This window comes from Castor canadensis, chromosome 6 (assembly GCF_047511655.1).
Source record: "Castor canadensis chromosome 6, mCasCan1.hap1v2, whole genome shotgun sequence".
Classification (NCBI taxonomy): Eukaryota; Metazoa; Chordata; class Mammalia; order Rodentia; family Castoridae; genus Castor; species Castor canadensis.
In genome coordinates this window covers 160,471,923-160,491,020 of record NC_133391.1, presented here as the reverse complement: position 1 = coordinate 160,491,020, position 19,098 = coordinate 160,471,923, and the positions used below count along the sequence as shown (strand labels likewise).

The window sequence follows — 19,098 nt, the reverse complement described above, 5'->3', positions numbered from 1 at the left end:
AAAAACATGGGTTTTGCAGACATACTGATGGGATGCAAATTCTATTCTCACTGGTTGACTTTGTGGCCGTAAGGATATTATGTCCTTATGACTAATTTTTCTTTAGAAAAATGTGGATCATGAGTTCTCATTTCACGGCAATGCTATTATCATGATTAAATAAAACAGCATGTGCAAAACCATTAGAAAATGGCCTAAGGAAGCACATAAAACATCATAAGCAAATGTTAGAATTGTTCCTATTTTTTATTTTATTATCCTGTGTCCAGATGACAAGTTAATATAATCAAGTTACAGAGAAATATTCACCGAAAGAATGTACTTAGAGGAACATTGCTCTCATAATTTCATAGTGCTTCAAAGTTTACCAAATTTTATAACATAAACAAGGTAATATTCAATTCAAAATAGCCTTGTGAAGTGACAAGGCAGGGTATTTATATTACAATTGACAATATGTAGTTAGTGATTTTCCTCTGCCATAAAGGACAGTTGTGTTTTTCCAGGACAAAAGGATGAATGTGGCATGTTTCTTACATTGACTAGTGGCTCCACTTGGTTAGAGCTGCCTAAGGAATGCTACTTAGACTTACATCTATCTGACATGCTCACTGATATTTGAACATTAGGTAATTCTCCTAGAATCATGTAAAACAAAACTTATATTCTGGAGCTCTAAAAATTCTCTCTCATGGTCTCAACGTTAGGTCAAGGATATTAAATGTTGTGCTATTTTTATCTGATCTGTTTGGTAGACCATAAAGAAGATAAGGTATAGTCCTTCATCTTTGGAAGTTATGTAGAATGGTTGGAGATATTTATATATAATTCCAAGAGTTTAAGGTAAGTAATATTATCCTATTTATATCAAGAAATAACAAAAATTTAAATTTTTAGAAAACAGATTATATATTCATCTCTCTGCCTACCTAGCACTTATCTACCTAATCCCTTCTTATCAATACACTTACCTCTTCTACTTTTTTGGTTTGTGTTACTAATTTCCTCTGAACATAATTTTGAAAGATCTAAAAGATATGCTAAAAAGCTCAATGTAGTTGTACAGAATATAATTTGCAAGGCAATTGCCTTGAAGTGCAATATTTATTTTATATACTTTTGCAGAGGAAAAACTAGACATTGCCTATAACTTTTCGTCAGAAATGTTTATTTATTATAGGTGATAACAGTCATGGAAAGTTTCCTGAAAATAAAAAAGGATTTTTCACTTACTAAAGGGCCAATAGATTGTGAAATATTACCCATAAAACCACTATTTACTGAAGCAGACTTGGCTCAATCGATGATTTTCAATTACTAAGTTAAAAGTCCTCCCTGATTTTTATATAGTCTGATTCAATTTAGGCCATAAACACTACAGAAAGTATTATAAACTGTGGATTTATAATTATAGCACACCTAGTTTTGGAGCTTAATTAATAAATATTAATCTGTTCTTATTACTATTTTTAAAAATTTGTCAAATTTTATGTGTTCATCATGTGCATTACAATGTTTAAAGGACATATATGTTATTACGTGAGTAAATCCAGTTAATCGATACATGAATTACCTCACATATTCACATTTTTTCAGAACAATGCATAGCTCTGTTATCCAAATAATCTTATGACTACATTCATTCGCTTTATTTTCTGTGTCTTTGTACAGCTCACATGATTTCTCTCTATTTTAAAAAGAAATATTTACATTTTTCTTGTTTACTTTAAACATTGACTATTAGTTTTCATGTATACTGCTATCACTAATCTAGGGCATATATTATCCATACAAAAATCTTTAAAACTACTTTAATTCATGAAGACAAAATATTAATGTGAAATTGAGGAAATAGAAATCACTAAAAAGTAACTTTGTCCTCTGCATTGTTTTTCATCTTCTGTCAGAATTTCCTAGTTATGTTCATATCTATTGACTAGTTAATAAAAATGCCACTCAGACAGTAAGAACACGAAAAAATAAGCTGAAATGTGATGTATATTCTTAGTCATATCTCTAATCCTATTGACATTTTGCAAGCATAAGTTTACTTTTGTATCATATTTACATAACAATGGATTTACCTTTTATAAGCAGTGTGATTCTTCTCTTTCAGCCAGAAATGACAAAATGAATTCCATCTTCTCTGAAGCAAAACTGAGACAGCAGACTGAATCCAAACCATCTGTGCCTTTTCTCTAATGAGCTTTTGCTCCTCTAGGGAAAATTAAAGTAGAGCTTTTGGAAATCTACAAATTGCAGGTAGATTTTGTTTTTTTTTGTTTTGTTATTAATTTTATCTTTGTCTTTCTTTTAAAACTTTTCAACTGACAAATAAACTTCTATGTATTTATTGTGCACAACACATTTTGAAATATGTATCCATTGTGGTATGGGTAAATGGTGCTAATTAACATACCTGCTACAATGTAACAATGAGGTGATGAATTTGTATTACTGTTTAGAATCTGACATACTAATATCATTGCCTTCATGCTAATCTTGATTCAATACCATACCATTTTGCTCTACTCCATACATATACTCCTGATTCCTATTTAGTCAGTATCAATTATCACCGACAAAGATTTTACCCTTCACTAACACTAGTCACCTCTCAAGTGTTTTTTGTTTGTTTGTTTTGTTTCTGATTTTGTTTTTGTTTTGTTTTTTGAGACAGGGTGTTGCTATGTAATGCAGGTTGGCCTAGAAATCACTATGTAGTTCAGGATGGTCTCAAACTTGAAGTTCTCCTGCATCCATCTCCTGAGTGCTGGTGTGCACAGTCTTGTATCACCACACCTGTCCTTAGTCAGATTCTCTCCAACTTTCTTTTCCAGTAGGCCTGACTTTTGAGATTCCATGTCCATCTCTGTACTATAAGATTATACCAAGAATCTTGGCAAATCAGTTTAGCCAGAATTCCACATCCTATAAATACCTGATAATTCTTAATATCTGACTAGGGTTTTCATCTCTTAACTATTTCCAAGATGTCTGCTGACATTGACATGCCTTCAGCAAAATCTCTATTACCTCTGTTTTTCCTCTTAAGAATTTTTCATCCACTGACCCCTGCTTTCCCAACCCAAATCCTTGGCTACAAATCAAACTTTTCCTTGTTGTATTTAGTTGCAATTAATCTCGCTTCATAAAATTCCATTGCAATGGTCCCTACACCTACTATGATGGCCCTGAATAAATTCTGTCTTATTGCACATTAACGAGTATCATGGATATCTTTTTCTTTCACACTTCCACTGTCATTGAATATGATTTAATTTTATTATGTATCTATTGTTTATTGTCTGAATTTTCTTCACCACTTCTGAAAACAAGTACGTAGATCATGTGTTCATGATTATAGGTTTATTTTACTTGTTGACATATTATAGATACTTTCTATTATTACTTGACATATGACAAGTTTTCAGAAAATACTTGTAAAGTGAACTAACTAAATAAATTACAGGATGTTTGTTAATTTTTCATGCATCATGATAACCATGATAAGTATCACTTATCTGAAAGTTCTTAGTCCTTTGATATTCAGAGTTGGGAACTTGAACCGAGAGCATCAGTGCTACCTGGGGACTTATTGTAAATGAGAGTTCAGGCCTTATTCCAGACTAGGTCATTCAACACCTGCATTTTCTTAAGGCTTTCTTACTTTACCTGCATTTTGTGTAATAGAAACCAGAACCCCTCTTATTATATAGCACATAGGAGTCATTTGTTTTCCCCATGTTTTATAGTGGGAGAAATTCATTTCTAGTAGAGATTTGTGAACCTGGTTAGGAAAAAAGAATATATAGCATTGTAGCATAAATCAATAAAGAAAATAAGAGATATAACTCAAACATATAAAATCAGAACTGGAAAAGGTGATAGAATAATGGATGTCTGATAAATTACTATTAAGAACAATTATTTGCCAACCAAATGAGTGATCTAAGAGAAATGGACACATTTCTGCAAACATATCACCTACTAATACTGAACCAAGGAGAAATAGAAAACCAGAACAGATCAATAACCAATATAGAGACTGAATAGTAAAAACAAACAAAAATTTCCCGAAAAAGCAAAGCCCTGCACCAATGATTTCTGTGGCTGTATTCTTCCAGCATTCAAGGAAGAATTTATATCAATCTTCTTAATTCTCACAAAAAAAGAAGAAAAAAACTAAAAATAGGACAGGGATAATTTCCAGACTTATTCAATGAGGCCTGCATCTCACTGTTAACAAAATTAGACAAAGACACTAAGAATTAAAAATTAGAAGGCAATATTCTTGATGAACATCATTGTATACATTCCCATAAAATATTAGAATAATAATCAGCAGCACATTAAAATAGTCATAGAGAAGGACAAAGTAGGATTTATCTCTAAACTGCAACTATAATTCAATGTTTAAATCAATCAATATGATACAACACATTAACAGAATGAAAAAATGCTTATGTCGATAGATGAAACAAAAACATTTGACAAAGCTCAAAATTAACTCACAATTAATATTTTCACAACAAAATAGGTACAGAGGGACTTATGTCACCCTAATCAGACTCAGGTGGAAAAAAATCCAAGATAAACTCATAATTACTTACAAAAACTGAAAGTTTTCTCTGTAAGATACAATGCAAAGTAAGGATACTTGCCCTCAATTCTTTTCAACTTAGTTCTGAAGTTGCAGACAAGGCAAATAGAAATGAAAAAGAAATTTAAGGCACTTGATTGGAAAGAAACAGATAAATATTTCTCAACTTGCTAGATAACTTTATCATATATGTAAAAATTGTTGAAACTAATAAATGAATGTATTATACTAGGAGAATACAAAATACACCCAAAGTCATTTATATTGCTATACACATACAATAATCTCTTTGTATAAAAATCAAGAAAACAAATCCATTCACAATAGCAACAAAAATTATAAAATGTCTAGAGCAAATTTGACTAGAGGTAAAAGTCTCATATATGTGAAAAGAAAAGATTGATGAGGGAAATTGAACAGGGCAGACACATGGAAAGATTTCTCATGTTCATGAATTGGAAAAGTCACTGTTGTTAAAACATTACTACCCAATGTCCATCACAGATTCAATACAATCTTTATCAAAAATTGCAATAACATTAACTACAGAGATACATAAAACAATCCTAAAACTAAGAAGAAGCTACAAAAGACCTTTCACAGTTAAAGCAACATTGAAGAATACTAAAGGTGCAGGAGTAACACTGTGATTTCATGATGGTGTTCCTCATGCTATACACAAAAATCAACTTAAAATTGGTTAGCGATTATACATAAGACCTGAAACTATGAAATTAGATTAAGAAAACATTGTGAACGACCTTCTTCACATTGTTGTGGGTGATAATTATTTTGTATATGACTCTAAGCACACAAAACAAAAATCAGAAAAAAGATATTCTGTATAACTAAAAGTCTTGTGCACAGCAAGGAAAACAATCAGTAGAATAAAATGGTAGCTTACAGAAAAGGGGAAAATATTTGCCAACAGCATATCTGATAAAGGGTTAATATTCAAAATAAGAAAAGAAATAACAAAACTCAATACCAAAAATTAAACATCAAAACACACAAAAATAACATGGTTAAAGAATAGGTAAAGGATCTGTATGAATATTTCTCAAAAGACAAAGAAATGGGCAAAAAGAAAATGAAAAGGTGCTCAAATTCCCTAACCACCAAGAAGTGAAAATCACAACTAAATATCTTTTCACACTTTTCAGAAAGAATTTGGTCAGAAATAAAAGATAATTGGTGGTAAGGATGTGGAAAAATTAATACCTTGCACACTAAAGGTAAATTAATAGAAAACTTATGGAAAATAGTATTAAAGTGCACAAAAATTAAAAGTAGAGTTACATTATGATACAGCTATGACACCTGTGGACGTATATTGAAAAGATGAAACCAGTATCTTGAAGAATTACTTGTACTGCCATTTACTGCTACATGATACAAAATAACCAAGATAAGAAAATAACCTTACTATTCACAGATGGATGATTGAATGAAGAACATGTGGTCTATGTATACAATGGAATGTCATTTAGTCTTTAAAATAAGACATCCTGCCACTGCCCACAATGGGGATGAACTTGGGAGACATTATGCTACATGAAATTGGCCAGATGCAGAAAGACAAATGTTGGATGATTCTATTTATATATGGAATCTAGAAATGTGAAAATCACAGGTACAGAGTAGGATGGTAGTTTCCAGGAATCTGAGGAGACAAAATGTTGGTCATAGAGCATAAAAACTGTTATGAAGATAATTGAGTTCTTGAAACACAACGCATGTTAATGAGAATATAGTTAAAAGTACTGTATTGTACACTAAAAGTTTGCTGAAGATTACAGATATGTTACTGTGACAAAAATAATAACTATGTGACTCCATGAGTATACTGATTGCTTTGTGAATATTTCACAATTCATACACATATCAAGTCCTCAACCCACATGTCTTAAATATATACATTTTTTCTCATGTAGATTCCAATGAAATCAGGAGAAGAAAACATAAACACAATACTTTCTCTTCTAAATTAACTGATAAGAGCCAAGTGGCAAAGTAAACATGAATTATTTATATTTAAATATTAATCTGGAGCAAAAGATTACAGGCTGCATCTTTTGGAAAAAGAAGACAAATTTAACAAACCACTTACTGAGAACATAACTGCACAGGCCAAAGAAATGTTCTGAAATGGGAAAATCTGCCACCCAAGAAATAGAGCCTCCCATCATTTAACTCAAATGAAGACAGAAAACCAAAATATGAGGACACCTCAGTACTAAAGCAGAAGTTCATTCCTAGTACATGACCTGTGCTACAGGAAGCACATAGATTCTGTTTTAATTTTACTCCCCAACAAGCTTTAATAATTGTGGACAGATGAAATCAATGTGTTCACAACCTGTCTATTATGCTCTCTATATAAATCATTTTGAAACATATATGACTAGAAGCCCAGACTAAGACAAACAACTGGAAACAGAAAGCAGAAAACTCATTTAGACTGATATTCCTCCTTTCTTTACAGAGGGGCTATTTATGAAATAGTGGGTCATAACTAGGAAGAATTTTTTTGGAGTTATTTAGAAGAAATTGTGTTAAACTAGATGCTGAAATGTCTACCCTATGAACATAGATTTAAAAAGGTAAAGTTTGGTATTTGCTTTGCATGCTATGGCCCCAGTAGAGCCTCTGAATCTCTGAAATAGTAAGACAAAGTTCCAGCAAAACAACTTTTAATTTCTGATATGGACAGAGAACTCAAGAATTTTCAGATGAATAGTGTGCATCCCCAAGATGTCATCCATACATTTGAGACAATTTCAGGTTGGCTTATTATAGTGTCTAAGAGCACATTTCCAGAAGTGAGAATGCCTAGGTTTATATTTCGACCCTTTACTTAATCCATTGTAAACATGGCTCAATTTCTTAACATTCTTCAACTTCTACATCAGTAAAATAAGAGTACAATAGTGTCCTTATAGTATTACTGGGAAGATAACATGAAATTATGAGACAGACAGAATGACTCAATACTCCCAGTTCATTGGCTCATAGTGAAGCTCTGATAAACATTGCTAAGGTGTAATGTCGATGATGTCTTTAAGAACCCTTGGGTCTGGACCAATTTGGCTCTTCCACTGATAGCTGTCGGTCAGTCCCTTGTACCCAGACACTTTGTGACAGCTGTCAACTGAGAAGCCCCTATTTTGGTGACAGGCCATACTGTAATTTGAGTTCCAGCAGCTTTGGACACTTCATGGATGCCTACCATACCATCCCTCTGCTGTAAGGAGCACTACAATCTTAGCTCTAGGACCACCACTCCTGATCCAGTTAGCCTTGCTGTAGTCAAGACAGTTAAAGACAACCTGAAATAGCTTTGGAAGACTTCACTCTGGGAAACGAGAACCTTGGTGAACTCTAGATGACCCTCGTCACCCTGGAGTCATTCTCAGTCAGGCCAGTGTGAGGTCTGTGACTGTTCCTTATGCAAGGCTAGTGACCAATGGCACTAAGAATCATATTGTGATTGATTGGTGGCAATTCCAAGTTGATCACAGATATGCCACACCCCTTTCTAGCTATATAAGCAGCTTTCTTACCACTCTTTTCGGGTTAGCCTGAAGGTCATCTCCTGTGTTCTGTCCCTCAGTATTGCAATATTAACTGCAATATTGCCTATTAAAGGCAACTTCTGAATGCTTGAGTGAAATTGTGTATCTGGTTAACACTTTTTTTGGCAGAACTTGAGATCTTGTAGTTATGTTACTGATAATAATGCTGACCTCTTTACAGTGACCGGCTAGCTGGAGAGACAGTTCTTTATAACTTGTCATGACTTCTTCAAATTCCTCCATTATCCTTTCTTTTAGCTTCTTGCAGTGTCTGCCCTTGGTTGTTTTCTGGAACTCTTCATTCATTCCTTAATAATAAATCTCAGAATCTTAGGTGTTAGGGACCTTAGCTTTCTGTCTTCTGGTCTTACAGCTCTGATTATCTTTTGATCTGAAGTTCCCAAGTTTCTCAGTGACTCTGCAACTATTAGTGACTCTTCGTGTTACAGCCCTGAGCTCTGCATATCAGGACCCTCAATTTCTGGTGACACTCTGTGATTCTTCATCCATCTCCTTGCTGCAATAGCCATTGTTTCCCTGTGACCTTATCTGCTCTTGTGTAATCAGACCATTCTGTATTACTCATGATAAAACCAAAAGTGGGTTTCACTCAAGGACTTCTCACAGTGCAAATTCTCTGTGGGTCACATCAAAATTTCTATATAAACCTTTTCTGGTTTCTTGGTTTACAATAAGGAGTTCCCAGAGCACAGTTAGGAAGTAAGATATGATTACTGACCTTATTTTTGCATTTACAAGTTAACTATAAGAATTTCAAAACCATAAAAAATTGGCAAACTCTATGTCTTCCTCTTTTTTTGGGGATCTGTGAATTTACTTAACCTCTCCAGGTAAGTTTCTTGGTCTAGAGAATGCAAAAACATACAATGTAAGGTGCACCTTTGAGATTTGTTTAAATTAATTTATAAAAACCTCTTTACAAAGTAACAAAAAGTACAGAAGATAAAGTAAGTACTTAACAAACCAGATTTATTATTTATTAATTTATTAATGCTATCCTATATATAAGCACTGGCAATTGGACATGTCACACTAATTAAATGCCACATTGGACATCTCTTCTCAATTTTTCCTCCTGCATATTTGATGTAAACCTTTCAAACTGCAAGGACAAGTGACAACAAAACCCCAGAGCTGCACTCTGTGATTGAGAGAATCAGTTATCCTGGTTTCTCTGGAAGCAAAATCAATTCTTGTGTTCTGTCATCCTTAGAAAGTACTCTCTGTCAGCAATAAATTTTACAGGATTTCCCCAAAGTAAATTGCTCCTTCTACTTGGGATTAAGATAAAAGCAAATTGATTCTTCTCATGCATAGACAGAGCATGAAGAGATACTACTATTGTACTTGCTTCTTTTTTTCTCTACTGACAGATTTCTCCAGCCTCACCAGTATAAGGTGTTTAGTAATTGAAACTCTGGCTGTAACATATACTAAGGCATAACCAACATGAATTCAATTTCCCTTAGAGTTACCTTTCATGCAAATATGCAGAGAATTTATTTCTAAGTAACTTATTTCTGGGCACATTAAAAACTTGAGGTGACTCTTTCCAATGTTTTAACTGGGATGACTGCCAGAATATCATGTTTGATATAATTTTACTGTATCTTCCAGAATCAAGTGACAATTATAATTTGCCTTTTTTTCTTTATTTGAATTTAACAAGTTCAGATTAACCCTTAAAATCCCTTAATAAGAAAAACAGCATTTTTGTTAGTTTTAGATAAAGATAGCTATACAGAGAGATTCTTAGCATTGTTTCCACACACATGTGTATTACAATCCACATTGATTCATTTCTACCAGACCTCTTCACAGTGTTTGCCTAGCATATGCAAGGCCTGGGTTCAGTCTTCAAACCCGTTCTCACACACACACACACACACACACACACAAACCAGAAGACTTCTTAATTGTCCTGCAGAATTGTGGTTAAAATCTAATAACTCAGAGTAGTTTATTTTTAAAGTTTTATTGATATATAATTAAATATAATCAAGGTCACCTAAAAAATCTCTTAATAAACGTTTCTGTACAATATAATTTTTAATAGAAAAAATATTTAAAAACTCAAATTAAGATCATTTGTACTCTCATGTGGATGATGCTGACATTTAAGCAAAATTTACTGAGTCTGACAAAGACAGTATTGTCACAGAGATATATTTTCTTCTTCTTTTTGAACAGCGTAGATATGTAGATGAGTTTAAAAGAACTATTCAAAGTGAATTAGAATTGTTAATGGTAGAGAACTACATAAAATATCAGGTGAGTAAGTAACCAAAGTTTTCTAAAGAAGAAAAAATCAATAAATAAGCAAAAATAGAAACATATAAAATATTATGAACACTAAGCTTCTGTTTATAAATTTGAATACTGATGTGTTGACCAGTTTGATGGTTATGCAATTAAGGTCAGAATTTATTCTATAAGTTAATATAGCATGTCTAGTGTAAGTTTATGTACCAAGTAGAAAGCTATCTCTCTAAATTAAAGATAGATGTAAATTTCTCCTTTGTAAGTGGGCTATGTGTATTTATCTATGAAGGGATGATGATGGAGGGTGGCCCAGTGTTCACACAGCTTCCTTCTTGCAATTTCAGCTAATATTTAATACAAACAGATTGGTATGAAGATGAAGATACAGACTAATATATTTTGAGCATTCAGGAAAATAGTATCAATATAGATCTTAAAGAATATGTAGTATATTATATGTCAATATTAGGAAAGCACTGTCTGTTTTTATTTGGTAGTATGTGTAAAAGCTAATCAGAATCTATATAATTAAACCTGTACTCAATAGTATCATAACTTTGTTAGCTAAGAATCCAAATCTATGGGCATATCAAGCTTCTCACATTGGAGGGAAGCTAATTCAACAAGGAAAAATGAAATTTTGTACTGGTAATCAATCATTTAATATCTTAAGTGTTAAAATAAATTAACTTGTTTTATGTTGAGCAGAAGAAAATGATGTCAGCATTCCAATAACTTTAACCCTACAAAAACAACTTCAAAAATAAATTTGTCAAAACTGAGTAGAATTAATGCCTTCATACAAGCAATGCAAGCATTCACATAATCTGAGAAAAATATTGTTTTTAAAATAATAATAATGTTTAAATAATAATGTTTAAATATTTGTGTTTACTGATAATCCATGATCTCTGAACAAATTTGAAGCTTTCAATTTCCTTTACATATTATGAAGCTGAAAATTGTTGATACAAAAGACTTTCTAGTTTTGTCAATATATTTTTAAATGCATTTCCCAATTGAAAAACAAAATGACATTTATTTCCCTAAAACATCCTTTCAAGAAATGAGCTTTGAAATAATCTCAAAATGATTGTCATTCTGGGAAACTCATTTTTGGACTGTGAGACGAACAGTGATTTTATCTCATGTTTAACAGAAATTTTGCAGTATGCCTTAAAGAACTTTGTGGCATAACCAGACACTGGGACCGACTCCTGTAACCCTAGCAACTTGGGAGTCTGTGATAGGGAGGATCGGGGTTCTAGCCCAAACAAATATTTTTCAAAGCCACATCTCAAAAATAACCAGAGTAAAATGGACTGGAAATGTGGCAAAAGCAGTAGAGTGCTTTCTTTGAAAACATGACTTTCCTGAGTTCAAACCCTAGTCCTCTGAAAAAAAACTGCATGCCAGACAATTGAGATATTGAGGAGGGAACCCTATCACCACATACAACTCATCACTGATGTGAGTCACACTCAAGGATAAATGTACTGGCTGGTACCAAGGATGTTTTCTAGTTAGACTTTAATCTCTTACTAGATCAACTCTTTTATCCAAACTCAGTGCTATTTTACAAATATTTTAAAGTTCACCACCTACATCAAAGTTTATTTTTGGTGTTTTTTAATTCAATATTTGCATGTATTCATAGAGGTATATAGCTCCTATCGAACAATGGCAGCCAATCTGTGGTAAGTCAATGCATACAATTTTTTTTAATGTTATATTCATGGTTTGTTAAAGAGACGTTCTATAACATTGGGTTCTGTGCAAAATGGTTAAAAACTGTATAGGAACTATAACCTATCTGTTGCTCACCAGTGTTATAATAAAGTTTAGTTTCATGGAAAGAGGGAATGGTCATATTTTCTTTCTAAGAATTTAGTAATATTTATTTATATCAATATGCAAAACATCTTTTGATATTCTTCAAATAGCTGAGGCACCAGGTAATTGTTAGTACTTTTAATATACAGTTCTCTTTTATAAAATATATAAAATATGGAAGAGAGGGAGGGGCAAGAAGAGTAATTTTCTCCCTTTGACTGGATGAAGGGAAAGAATCAGAATAACAAAGGAGAGACTATTTTTTGGAAGACAGAAAGAGATGAAGAACACCAGGACCACAAAAAAGGGATGGGCAGCTGTAAAGTGTAGAGATACAGAAATGTGAAATAGTGAAGTAAGAGGGAATGTCAACTCCAGTTCCAGCTCTCAGAGGGAGAAGGGGATGCTGAAGCCTCCACCACAAAGAAAGCTAGGTGGCTTTAGTGACGAACTGGCTAATGTAGCTGTTGAACTAGCCCCCACTTCTTGTGAGCCTTAAACTTAGTACAGGATTAGTGGTACAGTGACTTCTCCTGTATGACAGGCTAGCATCAGACAAGAGATAATTTTTTTCTCTCCTCACTTCTCAGAGTAATGATGAGGTGCCATATGAGAGAAGGTCTACTGTTCAAGAGAGAGCTACTTGGAGGACTTGGAAACAGTGATAAGAGGCAGTTGTGGAGAAAGACATGGCCTCAGATGGACCAGCTGAGAAGTTTAAGCAGTAGGGAGTTCAGGCACTGAAGGATGTGGTGTATTTTTTTCTTACCCTCCCTGACAAGAAAAAGTTCCTTTGCCTGAGGATCACAGCAGATTCAGAGCAACAAGTTCATTGCTGGCAGAGAGCTCTGGCTCCAGGAAAAGCCTACCACCAAAAAATATTTGCTGTCAAATGGGGCTCAAGACAGTTATTCTGGATACTTGAAAAATAAAAAGGAACAGTACTGGTTCAGGGAGTCTTGGGACCCCCAGCCACAGTGTATTGGAGGGAGATTGCCATGAGACATGACTGTGAAGAAGGATAATATCTTGTTGAGAAGTTTAACAGTGGATAACTCAGGCATTGAAAGGTTGGTAGTTAGTGGCCCCACCTTCCCTAGTGAGAGCAAGCCCATTGCTCAGAGATAACTGCAAAAACAGGACCAGTACTGTGGCTGGCAGACTGCATGGCTTCTAGGAATAGTCTGCTGGCTGAGGGAGTTTACAGACAGGTGGGGATGAGAGTCCACCAGGTCTCCACACCAGTGCAGAATTCAATGTTCTATTCCCTTCTCTATTTGATGCATTTGGAGGACACCCTTGGTGTAGATAATTGCTGCCTCTAGGGGCACAGACTGGGGTCCTGTGAAGCAAGTGGGAGCCTATCTGGCCCACAGACTACAAAGCTCCTTGTGGCCAGAAGTGGCTTCCAATACATAAAGAAGGGAAGCTTCTAGGAGAAAGCAGCACAGAAACAGACAAGTGACACTCAATAGGGCTTGCCCTCAAATCAAATATAGCTCCAACTTAAACACTTCAAACTTCAAGACATTCCATCTAGTTTTCCTCTGAGTCATACTGGTACCCTGAGCTTGTGGGGGAAAAGGCTGTCTATTGATCTATCCCAACATAGGTCAGTGATGAAAAATACACCTCAACACTGATACTACCCCTCCAAACTATTAAAACTTTTAAAACACACACACACACACACAATAAAATCAAGACTCTTTCAAAAATCAGTAACTCCTCAGTAATTGACATCAATCATGATGAAGTAGACAAAATCTCAGACAATTAGAAAATTCCTGTCACCCAGGAATGTCATAGCAGAAGCATGATGTATTACTCACGTTCACGATGATGCTGCTGTAAATAAGCGCAGTGCTTTGCTAGTCATATACAAGAATTGCACACATAATTATGGCACATGTTACTTGATAATGAAAATAAATGGCTATGTTACTGGATTTTTAAGAAAGAGAAAAATATGAGTAAAATTCGTTTCTGTTATGGTGCTAGGATTATATATATGCTATACAAGATGTCTGTCACTATTCTATACCCTAGTACAGAAATTTTTGGGGGTAGCATATTTATTTGACAATTATATGTTTCCAAACTCATTATAATATGTTTTAACCTCTTTGTTTTAGAAAATATAATATTGGGGCTGGTGGTGTAGCTCTGTGGTGGAGAGATTGCCCAGCATATGTGACACCCTTGGTAAGATCTCTAGAATTGCAAGGAAAAAAAAGAAAAAGAAAATCAAGCTTATATTATCCAATCAAATCCAGTCTCCCAATCTCCCAATTTCTATAATTAAATAGCAAAAGTGATTTTCAACTTGTATGGAATACAAGTGTCTCTCTCAATTTTTTTTTGATGGTATCAGAGTTTGAATTCAGGGCCTTAAACTTGCTAGTCAGGTGCTCTATAAGCCACATCAGTAGCCCCTCAATGTTTTGTTAAATTACAAGCAAGTAAAATCCTGCTAGATTTTTTGGGCATGATTTTTGTTCAAAAATTCTTTGAAATAAATAGATACCAGAATAGCTAAATTATCATGCGTACTAGTGAATAGGAAAAATCTAAAGTACTTGGTGGTTGGATCAGTTGGAGATTTGACCACAGCTGTGGCACAAATTCTAAATGTTTTAAACACCACTGAAAAGTGTGATAATCCAATACTGCTAAGATTTGAATGTTTGTGTCTCTAGATTTCGTGGTGAGACTTGAATCCTCAGTGCAATAATGTTAAGAAGTAGAGGGTTTGGGAGATGATTGGATTACAGATGGCATCGGGGCCCTTATAAAAGACACTTCACATGTCATTTTCTCTGTTTTGTCCTTCAGACTTTGACCAGATGAACATGTAGGACCAAGGTACCATCTTGGAAGCAGAAACCACACCCTCATCAGATACTGAACCTTTTATCATCTGGATCTTAGAATTTCTAGTATCCAGAATTGTGAAAAAATTAATTCATTTTCTTTAAAACTTCCACTTGCCCACTGTCAGGCATATTGTTATAGCAGCACAAATGGTTTAACACAAGTAACAATGGTTTGTCATGAAATTCATTAATTATGAAGTTTTTAGTGTTCTTTTTAACATGTTAAAAGCATTTGAGGGTCTTATAGCAAAATCATAACTTAAAATGCTACACTTTTACCCATTTTGGTCAACATGGAAGAGACAAACACTGGTTCTCAACTATCTAAGTGGTTTTATGTCACTCTTGTCACAAGAATTCTAACAATGCATTTATTCAACTATCTTTCAACTTCCTGTAAGTAGTTTTAAAGTGTTACTACCAATCCTTTACCTTGTTATGAGTTATTTACAATGAAATATTAACAGTGGATTATAAGTATTTCTCAAAGTGCAACAAAGACTTGCCAAGGATAAAACCAATGACTGATATATGTTATCTGTTTTTTCTCTAAAAATAAAATTTTGTTTCCTGGTTTGCATTTAGGAGACAGAAGTTTAAGAGGGCATTGCTGTCACCAGGCTAACAATAAGAACTAAGAAGACAAAGACTGTATAATCAACAAAAGGATCACTTTTGTAGATCTTTTTAGGAACTTGAGGTTAGCGGGAAACAAACAACTAGAAACTGATGAACAAATGAGAAATCAGAATTAAAGGAAAACTAGAAGCATTTGAGAGTAATTCCTGACCACAATAAAAAATATATTAGGGCAACAGGGCATTGTTACTACTTTTATTGTTTAATTAAATGGCTAAAGGAAAAGTTTGTAAGATTGTAAATCCCCCGAGAGTTAAAAACACAAAAGTCTTTTCCTTCATTCCAATGTTCTTGCCTTTGTCCTTCAGGAAGGATTGGACCTGAGCATCAGTGAGTTTTTGAACATTTAAAAATAACTCTAATAACCAACTTAACCTACTTTATATTTTTGAAATACTCATTCTAAAACAGAAAATACACATTCTTAACAAGTGTCTATAAAAGGTTCTACAAGGTGAAACTTAATCATGTCATAAAAATTGTTTATATAGTTGCAAAGATTGAGGTCATATATAGGATGACTGCTGATATTAACAACATTTAATTAGAATCAATAACAGAAAAATATTGGAAATATCCATAAATATTATGAAATTGAAAAGCACATTTCTATGTAGCCCATGTTTCGAATTAGAAATTTTAAAACAGTTTTAGCAATGCTATTACTTCATACTCCACATCATCTGTCCAGATAATTCAAATTGTGATAAAGTTTTTCAAAACATCACATTTCAAAATGCTGGTTTATTTGTTTTCCTTCAAAAGAAGCTAATAAAATTATTCTGTGAAAATATTATTAAAAACATGCCATTGGACACTGAAAAAAATACTAAAGTATATATATATATATATATATATATATATATATACACACATATGTGCATAAAACCCTACATATTTTCTCAGTTCTTTGCTATAATAAATTAAGCATGTATGTATTACATACATTTGACTAGAAAAGAATAAGTGAGAGGCACACAAAAAAGGGTATGTGTCCCCACATTTTGGTACAGAACCTAACTGGTGTCATTCCTGTGATTACATCAGTTTACAGGTGATTTACAGAAATTTTGCAGGTTTAATTAAGATTACTAATCATTTGACCACTATGTCTAACCTAATCAAAGCTAAGTTTTCTATGGCTGATAGTTGTAGGGGAATTCAAGGAGTTTTGAAGAAGAAATATTTGACACAAGAGAGGCATTCTGTTTTAGAATTTGAAGAAGAGTGTGCCATTGTCCAGTGGAAAGGATTTGAAGGCCATTGCCAGAGCTGACAATAACACCCTGTTCATGCACACATGCAAACAGAGAATTCAGCCCTACAACTACATGGAATTGAATTCTACTTACAACCTAAATGACTGGAAAATAGGTTCTTCCCAGAGCCTCCAGATAAGAGCCCAACCAGACTAACACATTGATGCTAACTGTGACAGGCTAAGAAAAGAACTCAGTGTGGCCTACCTGGACTTCTAAACTCCAACACTACAAGAAATGATTATTGTTTCAAACCTCCAATTTTTGTGGTTATTTGTTAAGTTGCAATAGAACTCTAAAACTAATACAGAAGTTGTGACAAAAGTGCGTGGGGGAGCTGAGATTGAAAAATCCATTTTCAGTGGAAGGATGAGCACTATAGTAGGAATCACAGCAAATACATTGGTTGATCCTCTAGGCTTTGAAGGAAGTTATTAGTATTTATGATCTACTATGCACCTGTAAGGTTTTGTTTCTAATAACTACCCCAACTGTATTGGTTATTAATTATTTTAAGTTCATAACGAGATTGAAGGTCTTAGACAATTTCAATTTCTTATTTTGTGAAAAAGAACAAGTATGAATGATAGCATTTAACATTCCTTAGCAGGCTTAAAAATCAAAAAGAAATACAGTATGTTAAATTTATAAAAGACTGATTGTAGGTCAGAAGATTTTTCTCCTTTAAAAATAAAGAATACTCTTTTTTTTTAAACCTTTCATTAAACATAGTGAGGGGCCATATTCAAAGAAAGATAACTAGTAAAGTAAGATTCAAGGACAAAGTCTAGGACTGGTTGCTACTTTTGGGAAATTCTCACTTTATAAAATAAAATAATAAGTGCAATACAATGTATCAAATGACTTGGTATTTCTTATTTAAAATGTGGAACAAGGTTTGGAAGACAGTGATGCTATCAAATGGAATGCTACCTTTTGGAGATAGAAGGATTTACCAGGGAGAGATGAGACTTCCAGGAGTTAATTCTTATGCACACCCTCAAGCTCAGATGACACAGTGATCAGTGAATCCATCTTCTACAAGGCATTCTTGAGTCTGGGGACCATACACCACTTTATCATGAGTTCAGAAGCTGGTGCTAGATGGTAGGTTTGTCAGAAGACAGATTCCAGAGAGGAAAATGCAACAATTTAGCATATTATTTACTTCCCCTTAGGAGAAGAAAATAACTCTTAATGAGCATTTCAAATTCAAATTTGAATTTCTTATGCCTACAGGATGATGTAATAACAATATATAACATTGAATAAAATGAAGCCACCACTTTGGCTCACTTTTTTATCTAATATTTCTTAGATTATTTGAGGCATTAAATTTTCTTAACATACCACCTATTTACAGATTGTTTTGGGGTGTGCTGATAATCTATCTCAGTGTCTCATACACACTATTCAAGAGCACTGCCACTGAGCTGTACCCCTAGTCCCTGGAAGACATACAATGAGGCATGAATTTAAAATAAAATTCATCATCATTCTCTACACATGAAAGTATAAGCACTTGCTCTGAAGGTTCACAATGATGATTATTACATGACTGTAATTTATCTTGAAATGCTGGCATTTATTTTAAGCTAGCATATACTCCATAGGAATTGTGGTACTGATTAAATGTCACAAAGATACTTAGAAGGAGAAAGAGAAAAAATGGGTTATCTTGTCTTCAAGACTGCTATTTCTTGCTGTGCAAAATGGAGGTAAATATCATACAGGAACTCTTGCTGTGACTTTATGCCTTACTGCCATATATATGTAGTTTATCACCTGCAAAGTACGCAATTGGACATTTTGTATTATCTCCATATTTTAGTTATAGTAGCTTGGGGTATAATCTTCTGTTTGACAAAATAGTTAAAATGTCTTTTAATGAACTTTTCTGTCTTTGCTATGCAATTCATATCAATGTGGTGAGCCTTAAAGTACATGCCATGCTTTATCTGTCTTGCTTTATCTCAGTCCATGCATTAATTATGAGCTTTTGATTCGTTCCTGACCTACATAGTGTTGAC

General features: G+C 33.8%; 1 protein-coding gene across 5 annotated transcripts in view; it reads right to left on the bottom strand.

Annotated features, from left to right (window-relative positions):
* Cdh18 (cadherin 18) overlaps positions 1 to 19,098 on the bottom strand; it is a 467,108-nt gene that overhangs the window by 159,971 nt on the left and 288,039 nt on the right. Inside the window, exon 1 of one of the 5 annotated variants that reach the window (XM_074077702.1) lies at positions 2,085 to 2,188. The exons of the other annotated variants lie outside the window; for them this stretch is intronic. The gene's annotated coding sequence lies outside the window, so the exon portion shown is untranslated. Of the gene's footprint in view, positions 1 to 2,084; positions 2,189 to 19,098 lie in introns of those variants that run through there. 5 annotated transcript variants of the gene reach the window in all.